The following is a 22,715-nucleotide window of genomic DNA, read 5'->3' as shown; positions in this document are numbered from 1 at the left end:
TAGTGTAGAACTCCAAAAGGACATTGACAAGTTGGTGGAATGGGCGGACAGGTGGCAGAAGAAGTTCAATGCGGAAAAATGTGAAGTCATTCATTTTGATAGGGAGAACATGGAGAGACAATATAGAATAAAGAGTACAATTCTAAAGGGGGTGCAGGAGCAGAGGGACCTGGGTGTATATATGCATATGTCATTGAAGGTGGAAGGACAGTTTGAGAGTGCGGTTAATAAAGCATACAGTATCCTGGGCTTTATTAATAGCCGCATAGAGTACAAGAGCAAGGAAGTTATGTTGAACTTGTATAAGACACTAGTTCGGCCTCAGCTGGAGTATTGCATCCAGTTCTGGGCACCACAGTTTAGGAAGGATGTGAAGGCATTAGAGAGGGTGCAGAAAAAAGTCACGAGAATGGTTCCAGGGGTTAGGAACTTCAGTTATGAAGATAGATTGGAGAAGTTAGGATTGTTTTCCTTGTAGAAGAGAAGGCTGAGAGACCAGAGAGAGAGAGAAAACACAGTGGGAGCAGAGCTTTAAAAAGCACTCCAAAAGGAACAGAGTCGGAGACCAGAGAGAGAGAGAAGCAGAAGCGACGGCGGTGAGAGCGGGAACAGTGGACCTGCTTGACCAACAAAAATTGAAGTGTATGTCACAGGAGAGTTGGTAACTGATTGGTAGGTATTTCTTCTGTGTATCTTTTTTTTGTTTTGGCCAAGTGATTTATATCAGGAGATGTCATTGCAGGTTAAGAGTACACTTAAATAATTCATTTTAAAAAAAAATACTGAGATCCATATTAATTAATTAAATAGAATAGAGATGGCTGGGCAGGCGATGTGTTGCAGCTGTAGTATGTGGTAGCTGGTGGACCAAGTGTGATCCAAGGTGACCACATCTGCAGCAAGTATTGGCTGCACGAGGAACCTGGGATCAGAGTTGGTGAGCTGCAGTCCAAGCTGCAGACACTGCGACACATCAGGGAGGGGAAGAGTTACTTGGACACTGTGTTTCAGGAGACAGTCACACCCGTTAGATTAATTACATCAAATTTGGACTGTGGCCAGGGACAGGATGATGTGACTGCGAGTGAGGCAGATATGGGGATGCAGAATTTAGCTTTGGAGGAGCTTCAGTCAGTGCCCTTATCCAATAGGTACGAGGTTCTTGCTCCCAGTGTGGACAAGGGAACAGACTGCGGGGAGGATGAGCGAACTGACCACAGCACTGTGGTTCAGAGTGCCATTCAAGTGTGGGGAGCAAAGAGAAATGTAGTAATAATAGAGGATAGCATAATTAGGGGAATAGATACTGTTCTCTGCAGCAAAGATAGAGAGTCCCGAAGGCTGTGTTGCCTACCTGTTGCCAAGGTTAAGGATATCTCTTCTGGGCTAGAGAGGAACTTGGAGTTGGAGGGAAAGGATCCAGTTGTCGTGGTCTACGTAGGTACCAAAGACACGGGTAGGACTAGGAAAGAGGTTCTGCTGAGGGACTTTGAGCAGCTAGGGGCTAAATTTAAAAAGCAGAACCACAAAGGTAATAATCTACGGATTACTATCTGAGCCACTTACAAATTGGCATTGAGTAAATAAGATTAGAGAGGTAAATGTGTGGCTCAAAGATTGGTGTGGGAGAATTGGGTTCTGATTCATGGGACACTGGCATCAATACTGGCGAAAGAGGGAGCTGTTCCATTGGGATGGGCTTCACTTGAACCATCCTGGGAGCAGTGTCCTGGCAAATCGTAATACTAGGGTTGTAGATAAGGCTAAATATTTGGGGGTAGGGTTCAATTAAAGGGAAGTTTAAAAAGTTGCAAAGTTACAAGAGAGCAGAGGTGCAGGGTAGTGAAGGGGCATACATTAATCAGAGTGTGACAGGACGGGACAGAGAATACAAGCATAAGAGTACAGCAGAAATTAGAACCAGAGTAGGTAAAAATGGTTAAAAAGTCAAAGCTTAAGGCTCTTTATCTGAATGCACGTAGCATTTGTAACAAGATAGATGAGCTGACGGCACAGATAGAAATAAATGAATATGATTTGATAGCTATCACAGAGATGTGGTTGCAGGATGACCAGGACTGGAAACTCAATGTTCAAGGATATTTGACATTCCAGAAGAATAGGCAGAAAGGAAAAGGAGGTGGGGAGCTTTGTTATTAAAGGAAGGGATCAGTGCAGTTGTGAGTAATGATATAGGTGTAATAGATCGCGATGTTGAATCAGTTTAGGTGCAAATAAGGAATAGCAATGGAAAGAAATCACAGGTGGGAGTGGTCTATAGGCCCCTGAGGAGTTGCCTCTCTGTAGGACAAAGTATTAATCAGGAAATAATGGAGGTGTGCAAGAAGGGCATTGCAATTATCATGGGTGATTTTAATCTGCATATAGACTGGACAAATCAAATTGTCAAGGGTAGCATGGAAGATGAATTTGTAGAGTGCATCAGGGATTGTTTCTGGGAACAATACGTTGCAGAACCTACCCGGAAACAGACTATTTTAGATTTGGTAATGTGTAATGAGGTAGGATTAATAAGAGATCTTGTAGTTAAGGATCCTCTGGGGGGAAGCGATCATAACATGGTAGAATTTCAAATTCAGTTTGAAGATGAGCAACTTAGGTCTCAAACCAGTGTCTTCAACTTAAACAAGGGCAATTACAGAGGTATGAAGAAAGAGTTGTCTAAAGCTGGCTGGGAAGATAGACTACCAGGGAAGTCAGTGGATGAGCAGTGGCAGACTTTTAATCAGATATTTCATAACACTCAGCAAACATTTATTCCAGTCAGAAGGAAGGACTCAATGAGAACGATGAACCACCCGTGTATAACAAAGGAAGTTAAGGAGAGTATCAAATCAAAAATAAAGGTGTTCAAAGTGGCGAAAGCTAGTGGTAGGCTTGAGGATTGGGAAATTTTTAGAAACCAGCAGCAGATGACTAAAAAACTAATAGAGAGAGAAAATTGATTGAGAGTAAATTGGCAAGCAATATAAAAACAAACAGTAAGAGCTTCTATGGGTATATAAAAAGGAAGAGAGTAGCTAAAGTAAGTGTGGGACCCTTAGAGGATGAGACTGGGGAGTTAATAACAGGGAACAGGGAAATGGCAGATAATTTAAACTAATATTTTGCATCAGTCTTCACGGTGAAGGACACTATAAACATCCCAACAATAATAGATGAGCAAGGTGTAAACGGGAGGGAGGAACTTGTAACAATCTCTATCATGAGGGGAAAGGTGCTGGACAAACTGATGGGACTAAAGAGAGACACGTTGCCAGGACCTGATGGCCTGCATCCCAGGGTTTAAAAAGAAGTGGCTGCAGAGATAGTGGAAGCATTGGTCATAATATACCAAAACTCACTGGATTCCGGTAGGGTACCAGCGGATTGGAAAACCGCTAATGTGACACCCCTATTCAAGAATGGAGGGAGACAGAAAACAGGAAACTATAGACCAGTTGGCTTAACATCAGTCATGGGGAAAATGCTAGAGTCCATTATTAAGGAAGAAATAGCAGGACATTTAGAAAAACATAATGCAATCAAACAGAGTCAACATGGTTTTATGAAAGGGAAATCATGTTTGACAAATCTGTTAGCGTTCTTTGAGGATATAACAAGCAGAGTGGATAAAGGGGAACCGGTAGATGTAGTGTATTTGGATTTTCAGAAGGTGTTCAATAAGGTGTCACATAAAAGGTTATTGCACAAAATAAGAGCTGTGGGTATTAGAGGCAATGTGTTGGCATGGATTGAGGATTGGCTAACACACAGAAGGCAGAGAGTCGGGATCAATGAGTCTTTTTTAGGTTGGAAAGCCGTAATTAGTGGGGTGCCACAAGAATCGGTCCTAAGGCCTCAAATATTTACTATCTATATGAATGACTTGGAGGAAGGGACAGAGTGTAGTCTATCCAAATTTGTTGACGATACAAAAATAGGTGGGAAGGCATTCTGTAATGAGGACACAAAGAATCTGCAAAGGGATATAGATAGGGTAAGTGAGTGGGCAAAAACTTGGCACATGGAGTTCAATGTGGGAAAGTGTGAGGTCATCATTTTGGTAGGAAGAATAAAAAGGCAGATTATTATTTAGATGGAGAAAGACTACAAAATATTGCAGTACAGAGGGATCTGGATGTTCTTGTACATGAAACACAAAAAGTTAGCATGCAGGTGCAGCAAGTAATTAGGAAGGCAAATGGAATTTTGGCCTTTATTGCTACGGGTTCGAGTTTAAAAATAGGGAAGTCTTTTTACAACTGTACAGGCCACACCTGGAGTACTGCGTACAGTTTCGGACCCCGTGTTTAAGGAAGGATATACTGGCATTGAATGCAGTTCAGAAAAGGTTCACTAGGCTGATTCCCGGGATGAAGAGGTTGTCTTATCAAGAACAGCTAAATAGGTTAGGCTTTTATTCATTGGAGTTTAGAAGAATGAGAGGTGATCTGATTGAAACATATAAGATTTTAACGGGGCTTGACAAGGTAGATGTTGAGAATATGTTTCCACTGGTGGGGGAATCTCAAACTAGGGGACACAGTTACAGAATAAGGGGTCACACTTTTAAAACTGAGATGTGAAGGAATTTCTTCTCTCAGAGGGTGGTGAATCTCTGGAATTCTCTACCTGACCGTTATGGAGGCTAGGTCAGTAAATGTATTTAAGGAGGAGGTAGATAGATTTTTGAAATCTCGGGGAGTCGAGGGTTATGAGGAGCAGGCCCGAAAGAGGAGTTGAGGCCTGGGACAGATCAACCATGATCTTATTGAATGGCGGGGCAGGCTTGAGGGGCTGAATGGCCTACTGCTCCTATTTCATATGTTTTTATTTGATAGAGGTATTCAAAATCATGAGGGGTCTGGACAGAGTGGATAGGGAGAAACTGTTCCCACTCGTGAAAGAATCAAGAACGAGAGGGCACAGATTTAAAGTAATGGGTAAAAGAAGCAAGCGTTACATGAGGAAAAACTTTTTCACACAGCAAGTGATTAAAGTCAGGAATGCACTGCCTGACAGCGTGGTGGAGGCAGGTTCAGTTGAAGCATTCAAAAGGGAATTAGACTGTTATATGAAAAGGAAGAATGTCCAGGGTTGCAGGGAGAAGGCAGGGGAGTGGCACCAAGTGAATTGTTCATTCAGAGAGCTGGTGCAGACACGATTGGCCGAATGGCCTCCTTCTGTGCTGTAACAATTCTGTGATTCTATGATTTAACAGAGGTGTAATTAGACTAAGGTATACCTCAAGCCAAAGGAGATTTTTGAACTGGTCACTAAATCTTGATCAACCTGTGTGTAAGTAGAACTGGGTAGCTAGACTTTAGCTTAACTTGACAATTTTCACACTGTATCCTCGGTAATAAGGAACCAGGTTAAGGAAGCCATTTTAATACTAACATGTGACTAAAGAAGCCATTTTGTGTCTTGTATTAACAACTGTATTAATCAAATTAATGTATTAAGTAGTAACCTATCAATAAACAGATTATTGCAAAGCAATGGACCTTGATTGAGTTGTAATTAACAAATTATGCTAGAAAGAACAGACTATAATTTGAAAGTATATTAAGTTTAAAACTAAGTCAAACTTTTGAGATTGTGTCAATAGAATTCTGTAACTCACTGTCATACAAAGTCCACAGAAAAAGTATTTTGAACCCTGATAACATTCAATAGCTTGGCTAACAAAGAATCAATTTCTGTACAAATTCATACTGTCCAAGGAGGTAACAACTGTAATGAACAGAATTCTTCAGAGTCTTATTTTGTAATTATTGGCAACTGTTTTATCAAGTAAGCCCCTATTAAAGTAGGGTAGTAACCAACATCACGGGGCCAACCATCGCGAAAACCACAAGGGATCTGACGGCCAAAAAGGGAGAAAAGCCAGGGTCCACAATGTTTCATTGTGCATAAAGAAATAGAAGATCTCGAAGGTAGAAGCACAGACCAACAACCAAGTTCTCCGCCTGATGAGGGATCAAGACCGAAAACAAAGGATCGCGTCACCTCTGCAACAGGTACTCGACCAGGAAGCGCACCTGTACGAGATATAAAGTTACATTCCCAAGTTTAAGTATATTCTACTTCTAATGCCAAGTTTTACTTTACTTTCAATAAACTTTCTTGACTTATTAATCAAGTTTCCTGCTGCCTTAATTGGTTCAGTCTTGCACTGATTAGATTTGGGTCACAAGAGACTTTCATGTGTTCTGACACATATCTCAGTTGTGAGTATTGTCTAGATCTGTTCTTTATTGTTGTTTGGTAATGGAATAAATGCTTAATATCCTTGATATCTACTTTTGTGGTTGTCTCTGCTAAAGGTTAAAACTAATAATAAGGTCATTTCCCTACATATAAGGACAAATTGAATTAATAGATAATCTTACAGGTCTCTGAGTGGAGTATGGGTTGAAGAATCATCACTACAGTGTTGTAACACTATATCTGATCCAGGCTCCCTACTGGACTCGCAGAGTCAGTGAATTTAACCCCATAATTACAACAGCACAATTATGCCCGTGTGTAATAAATCTCATTCCGGTGTGCAAAAGTTTCGGGAATGAGAGTTAGCTGAGTGATTTTGAATAGATCCAGTATCTCATGGTGATGGGATGCATTTAGTTCATGTAATAAAGCTGGATGTGTAGACTCCCGAGAGATTTGATAGTCATCTCAATAAAGCAATCTGAATTCTACGCAGCAGGAGAAGACATTTTTTTTTTGCATGAACCAAGAATAATTCAGGGATGATGTGACTGCATTATCAAGAGATTGCCCACTGAAATTCAGCAAACAAACCAAAACTTGTCATGTAATTTGGAATCAAGGATAAAAGCTCAGTAATTGCAACGCAATATCTGGCAGTTCATTTTCTCAATTAGCCCAGATTTCACAATGCTTTTCAATTCTGTTTGTGAATGTAGAATCTCTTTTCTTGTGCTTCATACTAGATTGTGGTTTGGAAATATCTCAGGGCTTCTATTAAAAACATGCTTAAAAAACAAGGGAATGTCCACTGGCTAGATATATCACTTAATACAATTGGACAACGATTGTTTCCTGGGATCCTCAAGTGATAAGTCACCCCATGGACTGAAAATATATCAAAAATGGGAAGGCATGTTAGATTCTTGATCATAAAGCTGGGAATTTGCTAAGCCAGGTTGACAGGAGAATATACATACCTCATCTCAAATTCGCAAAGCCAGCCATATCCTAACAATACAGTTAGGCTGAGGGAAATCCATCAGAATTTTTGGTTTAACTCTGAAAGATGCTGTTCCATTGAAAACACATATACACCTCAGGACGTATTGAAGTAATTTTGATTTGCATCAGATTCAGTGGGTTGGTTAATATTATTTTGGAAAGCAAGCCAGTTCTATGTCTTGTCTGATCTTTCTCCTTCAGTTACCCTGGTAGAAGGTCCTGACCACTGGTATTCAGGCATAAGGAAAATTGTCATTGACATTAATTGACCAAGACTGCCAAACAGATACCAATAAGAAATGTTGATTCCTTAATAATTTGCATTTGATTACTGCTGATGTCAGATTGTACTGTGTTTTGTATATGCAATTTGTAATGTTTAATATGTAACATAATATGTGCATTGTAAATCTTTTGCTAATGAATGAACATTTTGGAACAAGGTGGAATATCAATGCTGTGAAACGCAACTGGTGTAAATGTTTTTGATTAACTTATGAAAGCATACCACTATAATTTTACTCATTTACAAAGAATTCTTTTGAAGGCCTGCCAGTTGTCCTACACATGAAACCAATTGCTATGGTCTTTAAATAAAGCAATTGAGATACTCAAACCTAATGGTTGCGTTTAACAGGGCTGGCAAGGCATTTACTGTCCATTTATAGATGCCCTGAGAAGGGGGTGATCATAACAAAAACAAGAAATGCTGGATTTACTCAGCAGGTCTGGCAGCATAAGGGGGTGATCATGTTGGGCTTTCTCCTTGAACTGCTGCATTTCTTGTGGTGATGCTGTTTTCACAATTGTCAGCACTGTGCAGGATTTGACCATTGTCTCACTTAGCAACCTTGGGCCTATTGCATCTCTCTCTGGGAATCCTAGGAAGGCGGACTAAATGAGCCAGGGCACTCACTCCTGTTGTAATGGCTTTTGTGTGGATAGTAGTTTGGGAACAGGATCAGGGACATGTAAATATCCTCCATTGTCCACCTGCTGCTTCCATGGACTGTTCGGTAGCCACAGGTTACTGGAAAACTCTCATCCCCCAGGGAATTGTACTTCTGAATGGTAGTTACTTCCAGGAAGTAATTATTTAGTTAACTACTCTTTAGTTTCAATCGCAATTGTATCCATAATGGACTTTATTGCTCGGTTGACAATCCATTGGAAAAATACTGGAAGAGTTTCTTATTCTTGCATTAGGGGCTAGAAATTGGGTTACCCTGATTTTTGAACAGGGAATTGCAATTTGTGATGTGCCTTTATCTGTTCAGATTGAGGAACGTTGCACCTGCATTATCTGCATGACTATATTGTTTGGCCGAGCAGGTCCTTCACTTCTGTTTTCTTTTTAATGCTGCCGGTGGCCTCTGCGCTCAGCAGTGGGCCAAGTTGCATTGTTCACAAATCACGTGGTGCAGCCAACCTACTCTTCTTAAAAGCGGTCTTTCCCTCTTAAAGGGAAGCTGCACTGAAGAGTATTTCTTCATTTTAAATGATGGCACAGTGAACACAAGTAGAGAGGGGTTCCAGGGTAAAGGATGCAACACTGGAGACCTTAGTGGTGGAGGTGGGAAGGACAAAAGACAGCATAGTCCATGGGAGACCAGGAGGCCCTCAAGGACAACCCTCAGAAGGGATTGTGAGCAGGAGGCGAGGGAGGTCAATTCTCGGCACCTAGACCTGAGGACCCGGCAGCAGTATCACAAGAAGATTAATGATGTCAGGTCAGTGGTCAAGGTCAGTGAATGCATCTTCACGTGATGGGCTGAATTTTATGAGCACTCCGGCGTTAAGGGTTGTGGCAGGGGGGGCCCGGAAAATTCTTCCAGGAGAGGCCTGCCACAACCTCCGACGCTGAGAAGGCCCTGCCGCATTTTACCAGTGGCGGCAAGGCCTCGGTGCAGCCCCCTGCCACTCGGTGTCGGGACCTTAACTATTAAGATGAAGTAAAATAATTGCAAATTAACTTACCTTATCCTGGCGGCCATCCCACTGGCTGGAACTCACACGCCTTCGGAACTCCATTCAGAGTTTCAAGGCATAACACTGGTGGGGTGAGGGAAGGAATGTAATTCGCAGGGTGGGGGGAGGGGTGGGGAAAACCTTTTTGATTGGTGGGGTATCGTGCGAAGGGGTTAAGGTTTAAAGTTGTTAAAGGTCGGTGAGGGGGAAGGTCGGGACCGCCACAAGTGTTTTTTGGGGGGGAATGTCCAATTAATGAATCGATTATTCCTTGGGGTTGAGGGGAGTGAAAATGTAATTCCATGTGTAACTGCACTTTTCCACATTCTTTGACTTTAAAAATGCAAATACGCCAAAAGGGTTTGTAGCCCTTTAAAAATGGAGCCAGACACAGTTGCTGGGAATGGTGTGGCCACCCCGTTTACGTCATCCGGGGCGGCTTCTCCACGACCTCTATTTAAATCATCCCCCCTCAGCGATGGCGCATCCGCGTGCTGGGACTGCCGAGATGAGAGTGCGCCGCTGCGATTTGCGATGCGCTCATAAAATTCAGCCCGATATCTCCAATGCACCACACCATCAACCTTCCACACTGTTCAATGCACCACATCCCAATCATTCATCCAGCACCAGTTCCTGGCACTCATGACTCACTTGGAGTGATCTGTGAATTTGTTGCCAGAACTAGCTTTGCCCAAATTAGGGATCCTGGCATCATATCAGCTGATTAGGCTGTGTGAAACCAGGATAGTGTTGATTGAAGGCCTGCTGGCACACATTGCACCCTGCGTGCATCCTTCCCCTCAAAGAACATCACGGGATCTGTGCAGGAAGTGGCCTGCGGCTTAAGGCACCCCACAAAAATGGCGCTAAGCCTCTGTAGCGCCGCCTGCTGTGGTGCTAGGCAAGGGAATTTCATGTCCTCAGTTTCTACAGCTATGCTCATTTCTAGATCTCCTTTAACCATTCTCACTGCCCTTTTAATTTCACATTTGTTTGAGGTTTCTGTATTCTCAGTGGCTTCTTGTTCCTACCTTTGTACAATTCATTTCTCTTATTTATTTAACTTCTGTCATGAATAATTAAAAAAGCTCATATTTTTCAGATACAGATGTCTTTATAGTAAATACTCTGTAATGAAATAAAATGGAATATCCATTTCATTCTTTAGAAAATATCCATCTGTTCAATCCCACTGACACCAATGATTATCATTTTAAATCAGATTATGAATATGCCACTTCTAAAGTGTAAAACAGCAGTGCTCTGATATGGGGGCACTCTAATGACCTGCAGTGTTAAATCAAAGACAATGAAAGAAAGCTGAAACACTGAACAGTATGAGTAAGCCAGCCTATAAATTTCATTCATGTTCCTTGTGGTGCTTCTCATTTAAGGTATTATGTTGCAGGTGCTTAAATATCAGATATAAATTCCACTTAACCTAATAAAAATAGGAAGAACTTGAATTTGCATAGCGTCTTTCATGAGCTCAGGATATCCCAGATGCCAATTATTTGTGCACAGCAAGTTCCTGCAAGCATAGAATCATAGAATGATTACAGCAGAGGAGGCCATTCAGCCCATCCTGAGAATGACCAGATAATCTGTTTTTCTGTGATGTTGTTTGAGGGATAAGTATTGGCTACAAAGCCAGGGAGGGCTTCCCTGCTCTTCTTTGAAATAGTGGCCATGGAATCTCTCACATTCTTCTGAGAGAGCAGATGGACCCTCTGTTTAACATCTCATCTGAAAGACGAGTCCTCTGACAGATCAGCACTCCCACAGTACTAGATTGCAGTGGCAGTCTAGATTATGTACTCAAATTCATTTCAAAACTCTAACTAACAAGATACCAACCAGCATGGAAGGAGTTAATATTATCACTATATCTTTCTTTTTGTTTTGGTTTTCAAATTTTCACTCACTTCACCTCTTTTGAAGATAGAGTTATTCCGAAACACAATTCTGGGGTGGGGGGTGTGGGGTGAGTGTAGCTGGGAGCTTTCCAGTAAATTGTGGCTACAGCACAGTATGGACTAAATTTAGTGGAGCCGGTGGAAGTCCCGATGACGGACCTAAAAGGCAAGGGGAACGCTGCCTCGGTACTTCGGAGACACCCTGGCGCAATTAAACGACGCTCGGGCAATTAACTGCCCAGCTCCGGGGTTCCCATCCCTTTAAAGATGGGGATCCTGCCTCTAAGAGCTGCCGGCCAATCAGAGGGCTGGAAGCTCAGTAGTATCAGCAGCAGTGGCTACTGCCCGGACCACACCAGAATGGGGACAAAGCCCAATGCTGGAGCCCAGGTAAGTGAGGCAGGGTCGTCAGGGACAGTCCAGTAGGTCCCAGTGAGGGGGAGTGGAGGGTTGTGTTTGAGGCTGTTAGTGGAGGGTCAGCCTTTGTCACGGGGGGCCCTCCGTGGGCCACAGATTGCCCACAGACGAGGCCCGCCCACTGCTGGTTTAATTCCAGCAGCGGTGTGGAGGCCCTTAAGTTGCTAGTGATTGGACATTTAAGGGACTCAACTGTCCTCTGGGTGGGAAGACCATTTTTGGCCTTTCCCGCCCCTTGACCTAATTGCAGTGCCTCCCGTCGCGATTCTATGGGGCCCATGCCTCCCATCCCACCTCCCGGGGGCCCCTTAAATTCCACCTTACATCGGGGAAGCAGGTCAACAGTGCAGAATAACGCGGGCGAACCTGATCCTGTTTTCACCCAGTGTCCACACACAGGCCTTTCCAGGAGGAGCGATAAGATAACCATCAGCAGTGAGAACCCTGGCTTGTTTTATGCCTCTTCCATGGACATCTAGTGCATAGCCAATTGCAGCAACCCTAGCACCGAGTATGAAACTCAGACTGAGAGATACACAATGCAGATAACTCAGTGCAAGCTGAATCTTGGTTCCCTTATACAGTGCTGTATAAAACTGGAGTTGTTATGGAAATTCATACATAATACCTGATTTCATAATCTACCACTATATCAATGCATCAACATGTAGCCCCTATCTCCATGCTCTAGTGCTGTGGCATTGAGGTTAATTGATGCTTAGGTACATTTTTAAAGCAGTGAAGAGCTTCAGGAACTAACCTCTGCATTTTACTTTGCAAACCACACTGCGTTATCTGAATAATTAGAAACAAGGTTTGTGTAAAACGTAATAAGGTGAAGCAGCAGTTTGAAAAGTAGTATTTTTATTTACAAAGTCAATGATGCTCATTTTCTGAACTTACATGCCAACAGGAAGACACAGGGCTAAATTTTAATCTGCAGGAGCACCTGGGGTTTGGGTGTGGGTGGCGGGGTTAAAACCAGAAAAATTGGCAATGCGTCAGGAAGCCAACTTCCACATTCTACTTGAGCATTTTTAGGCTGCCTGTGCATAACCCCCTCAGGAAGGGCGGCTGTCAATTACCAGGTATTGATTGCTCAATTAGAGCGATATTTCGACTCACTTTTGACATTCATGTCAGGTCCATGGATTTCCTTATTTTATTCTTTTCATGGGATATGGGCATCGCTGGGAAGACCAGCATTTGTTGCCCATCCCGAATTGCCCTTGAACTGAGTGGCTTTCTAGGCCATATCGGAGGGCAGTTAAGAGTCAGCCACATTACTGTGGGACTGGAATCACATGTAGGCCAGACCAGGTAAGGATGGCAGATTTCCTTCCCTAAAGGACATTAGTAAACCAGATGGGTTTTTACAACAATTGATGATAGTTGTGTGGCACCATTACTGAGACTAGCTTCTAATTCCAGATTTTTTTTTCTTTTATTAATTAATTGAATTCAAATTCCACCAGCTGCCACGGTCCTCAGGTGAAACTCACCAGTGAAAGAAAGGTGAGAACGTGGCAGCAAATATGTTAACAGATACTCAGCATTCACAACTACTTTCTTACCTGAAATAAAAGCAAAATACTGCAGATACTCAGCGGGTCTGGCAGCATCTGTGGAGAAACAGAGTTGACGTTTTGAGTCGGATATGACTTTTCTGCGGAGTATTTCCAGCACTTACTGTTTGTACTTCAGATTTCCAGAATCCGCAGTATTTTGCTTTTATTCTACAGGCAAAGTCCCACTTTCCTTGACATCTGAAGACCAGTGTCTCAGGAAGTTCAAGATCTCACATCAGGCAGTGTCAGATGTCTGCAGCCTGCTAGAAGAAGATCAGCTGCCTGCTGGACTGGTGGCTACGCACTACCCATGGCTCATCAAACTCACCATTGCCCTCAACCTTTAACCCGCCAAATCCTTCCAGGACCCTGCTGCAGACAGATCCAGGATCTCCCAGTCGATGGCCACAAATGCATTAGATAGGTGACTGATGGCTTCTTTGCCAGGCCAGCAATTACATGAAATTTGCCTGCAATGACACCAGGCAGAATGAGTGGGCACTCAGGTTTGTGGCTCTGTCTTGCTTCCAACAGATGCAGGGCATCATTGACTCCACACACGGGTCAATCCAGGCACCCCCAGGAATATTCATCGACAGCAAGGGCTTCCATTCCATCAATGTGCAGCTCGTGCAAACACAAAAACATCTTTATGCAGGTGTGCACAAGATTCCTGGGAGCTGTCATGATGCTTTTGTCCTGCGGCAGTCCAAGCTCCCTGATCTCTTCAGACCTGGAAGCCATCAAGGGGTAGTTACGAGGTAACAGGAGAGACCCACTGCAAACTTGGCTCTTGACACCTGTCAGAAACCACAACACTGAAGCTCAACAGTGCTACAACGAGTGCCATATGTCCACCAGATGGGTGATCAAACAAGCCATGCTAAAGATGCGCTTCAGCAGCCGGGACAGATCTGGATGCACCCTTCAGTACACACTGGCTAGGGTCTCCAGAATGGTCCTGGTGTACTGCAGTCTGCGCAACACTGCACAGCAGTGAGGTTTGAACTTGCAGGAGGAAGAACGCGAAAATCTCGGATCCTCCACGGATGATATGGAGGGGGAGGAGGAAGGTGATGAGGTGATGCAGCCCAGCTGCTCACATCATTGCCGGGATGCCAGAGTTGACATTATTAATGCGAGGCTCACTCAGGTTGCTCCAATTCACCCATGTCTCCAGAAAATGCAATGGCCACTCTTCAACCTTCACCTCCCCAATACCAAGCACAAAGCAGTCCTGCGACCAAACTATAATCTATTGAACATCCCCCCATTGCTCCTATCAATTCATGTTTCCCCATTCATCAGCAAACAAGTTGAAAGGCCACTCACCATCCAGTATCCAAGAATGGATAAGATGGGAATGTGATGAAAGAGCGCAATATTTATATGAGTTAAATAAAGAACAAAAACTTATCAAAACAATATTTTCTCAGGCAGTCATGCACATACCCTTGTACAAAGACAAACTCTTCTGTTTTCTTCTACATGATGCAACTCGTGTGGCTTCAGCAGAGGTAGAGGCAGGCTGCTCGCATCTCTCCTCTGACTGCTGAGATGATCATGGCCGACATCCTTTGCGTTTTGGAGCCGCTGAGGGTTCTGCCAATGACTGTTCCACCAGGGACAGACTCGGTCATCAGGAGATGAGGCAGCATGTGGGGCACTGACTTAGAGGGGGCTGTGGGTGAGAAGTGGAAGGGCTTTGAGTGGAGACCCCACTTCCAAGTCCCCTTTCAACAATATCCTTCTCATGGTCCAGCCGCACTTCACCTGGAGGACACTTTAGTGCAGATCAGTGTAGTCTGGTAACGTCAAAGCTCGGGTACCTGTCAACCTATTGAAGGTGGCAGACAGGTTAGTATCCAGAGTCTGCACGGTGTTGTTGAAGGTGTACTTATGTGAGTGGAACATTTGATAGTTCGTCATTGGCCATTCTATCTATGGAAGAAGGCATCTTCTCAGTGGCCTGCAACATTAACCCCCTCAAGCCTGAGGTGGCCTCCTGCAATCCCTCTGCGACTATGATAAGTCCACTTTGTAAGCCTGTCAGTGCATCACAGTGTCTGCTACTGCTCAATGATTCTCCTCTTCATCAACAACCCTGAGGTACAGCATCAAGTCCAGCTGAGTAGAGCCTGGAGAGGGCTGAGCACTCTCATGCAGACTTTCCGCTGCTGTCTCTGTCTCCACTAACTGCTCTTGCTCACTTGAGAAAGTGTGAATCACCAGGTGAAAACCCAACTATCTGCCTTACTGGTCCCAGTGAAATGTGAGTATCTGGGCTTGGTGCATGGTGTGCATGAGTTCTGTAATCATGACCCTTCAGGACGACAAAGCCCCTCTGAGGATTTGTCACCGGCCACATCCACTGACTCCTGCTGTTCACATGAAGGCCCTGTGGGAGATAAAAGAGATGAATTAGTCATGGCAAGGTAAGATTATTGCAAGTTGTCATTGTGAAGACAATCATACTTCACAAACTGTGGAAGAAAAGTCAAAATAACTGAGCACTGTATTTGTTTGTGTCACCAGGTAGCTGGGAGCTCCCCATTTTCCCATGTCCAACAGCCAGGGCTGCCGTAACCCCACTTATTTCCAGCACCTTCTCCTGTGCAGCTCTGAACTGCGTGATCTATGGAGGGTTCCCTTCAGTTCTCTCTGCAAGGGTTTCCAAATCTAGGATATGAAATTCCACCATGGCAGCTGAACTGACACTTTGGGCTGAATTTAACGCCGCCCCAACGGGTCGAATGTTGGCATGGGGGTTGGTGGGGGGGGGGGGGGGGGCGGCATAAAATTGAGCGGGAGGCTCCGAGAGACCTATCCACCCCTCTCCCACCTCCGGTCAACTTTACGGCGGTCAGGCGGGGGAGGAAACAGCCTGCCCACCCGAGGCCAATCAAGGCCCTTAAAGGGCCACTTAAGGGCCCTCGCTCGCCTCCATGGGTATTTTACCCATGGCAAGTGGGCATGCTGGGGGCCGTGAATGGCTGCCCAGTGATATCTGCCAGCCTTTCCGTGCCCTGGGGGGGAGGGGTCCATGGCTTTCAGGCACAGGGTGCCTGATTGAGGGCTGCCCCTGCCTCCCAATCAACCCTGGGACCCAAGACACCCCTCCACCCCACCAAAATGACCACTCCAGCCTCACCAGGGAAAGACCGATCTGCCTGGTGAGGCAAGCCCAACTTACCTCATCTCCAGGCTCCGTGGCGTCGGCTAGGCTGCAGTCTCAGCAGTGGCCACCACTCCCAGTGGTGCTGCTGGGACTAAGAGCTGCCAGCTGGCTGATTGGCTGGCAGCTCACTAAGGTGGGTCCTCCTTCCTCAAGTGGCTGGAAGACCCGCCTCGGGACAATTAAGGGCCAGGGACCCGTAAAATACGGGACGGATCCCCGGGCTAGGTGGAAGCGGGTTCGCCACCGATTTTTACATCAGTGGCGAATTCCCATCCGCCTATGGTAAAATCCAGCCCTTCTTCTCTCTCTGTTCTGGTTGTAAGGTCACAAAATCAAATGAGTTTGGTTTAGACCACAGATCACCCCCAATTAGATAACCCCCCAAAACAAGCGCAGGGATGGCGATGTGCAGTTGACACGCACTCATTGCTTCCGATGCAGGCAGCAGCAAACTTTGTGCAGCCTGATTATCTAATGGAGGTGTATCTTGGCTGGGGCAGTTGCTGGAAATCTTTGTAAGTGTGTATTTGACCTGGGAAAGACACAGGAATGGCACAACATAGCAGAACAGGCTCCAGATTTTTCCAGTGCAGGAGAAAGTCCTGTATCCATAGGGAGCTGGAAAACCCTCCAGACAAACTTTGAAAAGGCAGTGGGATGAGACAGACATTGTAATTAATGTCCCAAGGATGTAATGCCGCAAGAGGCCTCATGCAAGTGGTCAGTATCGGTTAATGTATTTTTAAATGCCATATCCCAACAACAGCACCACTAGCCCTACAAACTGTTCAAAGCACTGCACTCCCATCACTCACTTACCAATAATATCTATCAATCATGACTCATAACTTACATTCATAGTGTTATGACCAGGAGAGAAAGGTGTCTAGGGGTCCCTCTCAACCTTCTTACTGTAACAGGGTTTTATTTTTTAAACACACAGTGTTTTTAGCTCCCCTTTGGTGAATCCTTGTTCACCCCTTTCCAATTATAAGGCAAAGAAACCAGCACAAACAGGTTTTCTTAGGTTTAAAGAAGAAAAGCTGAAATTTATCAAACTTTAATTCGGTTGATGCCTACGGATACATGACCCGTTCATGCTAGCATGCATACACAATACACACGTGTAAATAGAGACAGAAAAGAGCAGAAGAAATAAAATGAAAAAGTTTGAGGCAGTATCTGAAGAGTTCTTGTTACGGTTCTTCAAGCCCACTATAGAGTCCTTGATTGTAGGTAGATCTTACTTTTCATTGGGGCCTAGTATTCTTCTTAAACCTTGTTCACTGTAAGACACTTTTCTCTGTTGGGGTTCATGTGTCTTCAGTGGATTCAGAGGCTTGTGAGAAAGAGATGGGAGCAGACAGGAGAGATCTTCTCAGTCTAGGAGAAAAAGTCTTTCTGAGTTCAACTGTTTGAACAATTCAGAAAACCCCAGATGCCAAGCAAGTTAGTCATGTGACAAACTGGTCTGACCATGTCTTGGATTATATCACCTTAGCTGACTCTGGAATGCTCCTCTTACACACAGTACCTGGTGATCAAGGTCCATTGTGGGTTGAATGTGTCAGGGAATGATCCTTTGTCCTTCCAAACACCATCTGCTAATATGCCAATGTCTTTTCCAGCTACGGCTGATCTGTTTAACAAGTCCTTTCTTCACTCCAGTAACAGTTTAAAATCAATGTTCATGACAAAATTAATGTGGCTCATTCTTGGCAGGTGGGGGCAGAGCATGAAAATAGCTTCACCTCACCCTCTCACATTTTGGTCTGAATCTTGCCCATGCGGCCGCATGCCAAAGAGCCGTCACGATTCTAAGTGCTGCAGCCCATTTAAATAGCTGGGGCGGGTCGCAACCCCGATCACATGGAGAGGACGGGCTGTCCGTCCCCGGCAATGGCGTCAGCTGCCTGTGCGCAGGCGCTGATGCCATTTTTAAAGGGCTGTTAGCCCCATTGGGAAATGTAAATAGTTAAAGCAAAATGCAATTGAAATAAATAAAAAGGTCTCTTTTGTCCCTCTCCCATCCCCTCAATAACAATTAAGCTAATTGTTTGCCCTTCCCCTCCAAAACACTTAGCTTTACCATTTGATATTCCCACCCCGCCCCCCCCCCCCCCCCACAAACTGCACAAACTTTCAACATCAACCCTTCCCACCATCCCTTATACCCATTATGTTAATTTTACCCCATCCCCCTCCTACCCCCCTGCACTGATAAACATATCTCCTCCCCCCTCCCCACAAGCTTTCCGCCTCGTTGCTGGACGGGGATCCGAAGGCACAGCAGTGCCAGCCGCAGGGCTGAAGATTGCGGCGGGAGATCAGGAAGAGACGTAAGAAAGATTAATTCAATTAGTTGAATTCTTTTAAATATTTAAATTGTGGCCCTGTCGCCGAGCCGCGGGAGAATCGCCATGAGGCCTCGTCACTGCCGGTAATATCGAGCCGGGCCCTGCCGGTGTCGAGATTTGTGGCAGGCCTCATCCAGGACCATCTTCAGACACCACCCCCCACCCCCACCATGGATCCTGACGTGAGGACTCCTTAAAATCCAGCTCTTAGTCTGTTGCAAGCCTCACACCCACATCTCACTGTTTGTACGCACTGCCAGCTATTCAACCATGCCAGCACATCCCCCAAACACACACGCTGACACACTTTCCTCTTTCTTACAGGACAACATGGCACATAACTGGAGGCAGCAAGAGCTAACCAGCTGGGGATCAGCATGGCCTTACCCCTGCGGAGGAGCCGATGCTGGCCATCATTGCAGCGAGCAGTGACTGAGAACAGCTGTGGTGCTGAAACCATCAAAGGCTATGGTATACTCATACCTAGTCCTTCTTCTCACATTCCACATACCCCCACGCCACAATCCCTTCTAATTAACAAGCTGCAGATAGTGGAAGGGTGCGCCTCTTGCTTTTCCCCAACCTTCCCTCACCACAACCCAATACTTGTATCGTTCTCCTTTCAGATACCAAGAACTGCAACCCAGCCAGTCAGTGGCGGAAGAGCAAATGGTGGAAGAGCAAAAAGACAGTCATGAAGAGGAATCACCGTAACTCGCTCTCACACTCGCAGCTACCAGCTCAGATACTGTCACTGCAAACACTTTAGAGGTTAATTTAGATGCAGGATCTACATGTGGTGAGATACTGGGCACAAATGGTCTGCAGGGGACAACACAAGTGTCAGCTTGCTGGAGGACGAGGTCTGTTGCAGGAGACTCAGATAAGACCTTGGATGGCGTGGCCTGGAGAAGATGGTTGATGGGTATGCACTATGAAATTGGTGCATGAGCAGGCCTGCAGAAAGTTTGTGGTCAGGGGGGGCTAAGGAATCATGGAGGAGTCTAACACTAACCTAGGACATGGCTTTGCACAGAGCTCGGCGCTCATATTCTCTAGCATGAAAGTGGTGGCCAACTCCAAAAGAACACTTGTGGACCCAACAATGATGCAGCATCTGACAGTCAATGTTGCAGTTCCATTGCAGCACAAGCAGAAGCCACCCAACATCTGGGTACTCCAGTGGAAGCTCAGATTGCTCTCATGCAATCTTAGCTTTCTGCCATGCAAATTCAAACAGCTGCCAACAGGGTTGTAGATACCAATGTTCAAAGGTCTTGCAGGGTGTCACAGCAGTCTACCAATCTGTAATCCAGTAGATTACTAGGATTTATGAGGCTCCACCCTGGAGGAATAGCAGGGGCACCATGCAGCACAAACCTTCTGTCCTCCCTCAGGATGACAACATTCAACCTTCCACCACTGCCACTCAACCAGTGCCCGTGCTGTTGCCTGTCAGCTGGCCCAGACTACTGCTGCCCATGCCAAGATGCTGCAGTAAAAAGCCGGGCTTTTTAGGGCCGGAGTTGTTCGAGGTCATCCTGCAAGACCTCCATTGAAAATCAACAGCCTTCCACCAGCCATACTGCAGGCACTGGGATGCACTGTGAAAGAGCACTGCGGCACAGAGTAGGGGCACTAGGCGAATGTGCAAGGGTGAAGTTGATGTCTGCATGCAATCAGACGTAGTTTGATATAAAAATTTGGTTTTTGGTGGCTTTTATTTTGGATTGTGTCTAAGTGGATGCTGAGAAGGTCAGTACAGAGGGAAGGTGAGGTATGGGACTGTTGGTGAATTGGGAATTTTGGTTGCGTGTATTGGTACTGCAGTTGGATGAGCTGATGGCAGACAGCTGGCCAGGAAGGGGCTGTGTTGGTTATCTTCTCCTTTCCTTCTCCTCCTTCTCCTCCTCCTCAGCTGGTTGCTGTATAACTGATTGCAAGGGTTGTGCCATCATGATGGCGAGGTGGTGCAGCATGCAGCAGACCAAGATGAATCTTGGTGTGCGTTCTGCCGAGTACTGCAGGGCTCCTGCAGAGTTGTCCAGGCAGCGGGCTTGTTTAAGCACCACAATGGTCCACTGGTTCACATTTTATACGGCAGCATGATTATATGCATGCTGCCCTCATGTGAATGGGATGCAGCCCAGAGTCGGGATGTGGTTGGCGCATGTGGTCAGCAGATAGCCGTTGTCACCCAGTAGCCACCCTTGGGTTTGTCGTGTGGCCTCAAATGCAGATGGCATAGTGAACTGCCACAGAATGAAGGCATCATGACTGCTGCCAGGATACCGGGCATTGACTTGCATGGATGTACTGCCGATGATCACACACTCGTTGGATGTTGAGGGAATGGAATCTCTTCCGTTTACAGTACATCTCAGAGTTGACATGTGGCACCTGCAAAGTGATGTCTGTGCAGTCAATGGCACCCTGCACCAGGTGGAAGGCTGCTGTCCTCACGAAGCAGTATTCACACTCCGCCTGCTGCTCTCTGGTGAGAGAGTATGAAATGTATCTGACTATCTTGAAATCCAGGGCCTCAGTGAACTCCTTTATGCAACAGTGGACGGTGAACTGGGAGATGTTGCAAATATCGCCTGACCCAGCCTGAAGGTGCCAGTGCATAAAAAAGTTCATGGCCACGGTCACCTTCACAGCTGCTGGCAATGCTGTCCTTGCCTTGCTTTGCTCTGAGGCTGCAGTTGTGGCTTTAGCAGGTGGCAGATTTCAGTGGGGTCGTCCTTACTGAAGCGCGGACAATCTCACACATTGTTCTTTGCTGAGGTCCGGTTAAGAGAATTACTCCCTGAACAGCCTGGTTAGAAATGGCCTCCCGCTGACAGTCCTTCTCACTCTCCACCTCCCCTGTCTTCCAGCAGCTGGTCCTGCTGTCGCTTCTGCCCAATCTCCCTGTCGTCTATGTTCCAAGGGAGATGCAAACTACTGCACCCCTGTCTGGGAGCAAGTGGTTTGTACAGAATTCTTAAAGTCAGGACAAAGCCCTTCAGCACCTGCCACGGCACTCCCTGTAGACGTCAGCAGCATATAGCAAACCTGGAAACCACCAAACACTTCTACAATCACAGCAGAAACCAGTAGAAATCAATCAGCAACTAACAGGTAAGTAGTCGATGATCTCTTTAAATAGTGCTGATCAGTCCTACCTTGTTTTATATTCATTTATGTGATGTGGCCATTGCCCGCATGCGATCTCTGCATGTTCAGCGAGGTTACAAGAAGGTGTCAGCTGGACTGTTGAGCTCCAAGATGGCAATGCTGAGGTCAAATCGTCACTGATTATGTGCTGATTGATGTCAGAATCTGTCTCTGCTTATTTCCGGTGGATACTCCCTGTGCGCAAGCTAAGACTTACCAAAATGGTATCTGGCATGGCGAGCACCAGAAGGGCGCATGCGCTGTGGATGTCATTTTGGAGACAAAACAGCACCTGGCGTGCTGAATAGACAGGTGCTCCAGAACCAAATTTCACAGCCTGCATGTCTTAGCAAAGATGTTTCAATCTGATTTGTTGAAGAGTCTCGCTGTTTCTTGCTCTGCTCATAGATGCCCTGTAGAGGGTGTTGTGCTGGATCAGATGCCAGATTAGAGAATAACTGTGCTCGAAAGCCCACAAAAAGTTTGTGGGCAGCTTTCAGTGAGGTGAATGGTGAGGGCAATTGCTTTGCCGCTGACTGTCAAATCTGGGCCATTAGAAAATAAACTTTTCAGGGACATATTTACATACTATACATGGAACATAGAACATAGAACCATGAGCACCAAATCGGGAGTGGGGAATGATGAAGCATGAGGGAGGAAGGAATGGAGACACAGAGGGAGGGGGAAGTAGAGAGAGGGGATAGACACAGGATGGGGGAAAGAGATAGAGAAAGAGATCAAGATCACTCCTGACAGATGGACATCTATCCAAAATACTTTGCATCACTCCATCAAGTGTGCGAGGAGAGATTGACTACTAATGCAACCAAAAATAATGCCAGGTATGTCACTAAGTCAGTGTTCAAAATAGTGATGAGAAAGTAAGGCAATAAATTAGTCTTCTCATTTAAAGCTTCTTCACAAA

The sequence above is a fragment of the Heterodontus francisci genome, chromosome 25 (assembly GCF_036365525.1).
Source record: "Heterodontus francisci isolate sHetFra1 chromosome 25, sHetFra1.hap1, whole genome shotgun sequence".
Taxonomy (NCBI): Eukaryota; Metazoa; Chordata; class Chondrichthyes; order Heterodontiformes; family Heterodontidae; genus Heterodontus; species Heterodontus francisci.
Note: the sequence above shows the minus strand (reverse complement) of the source record.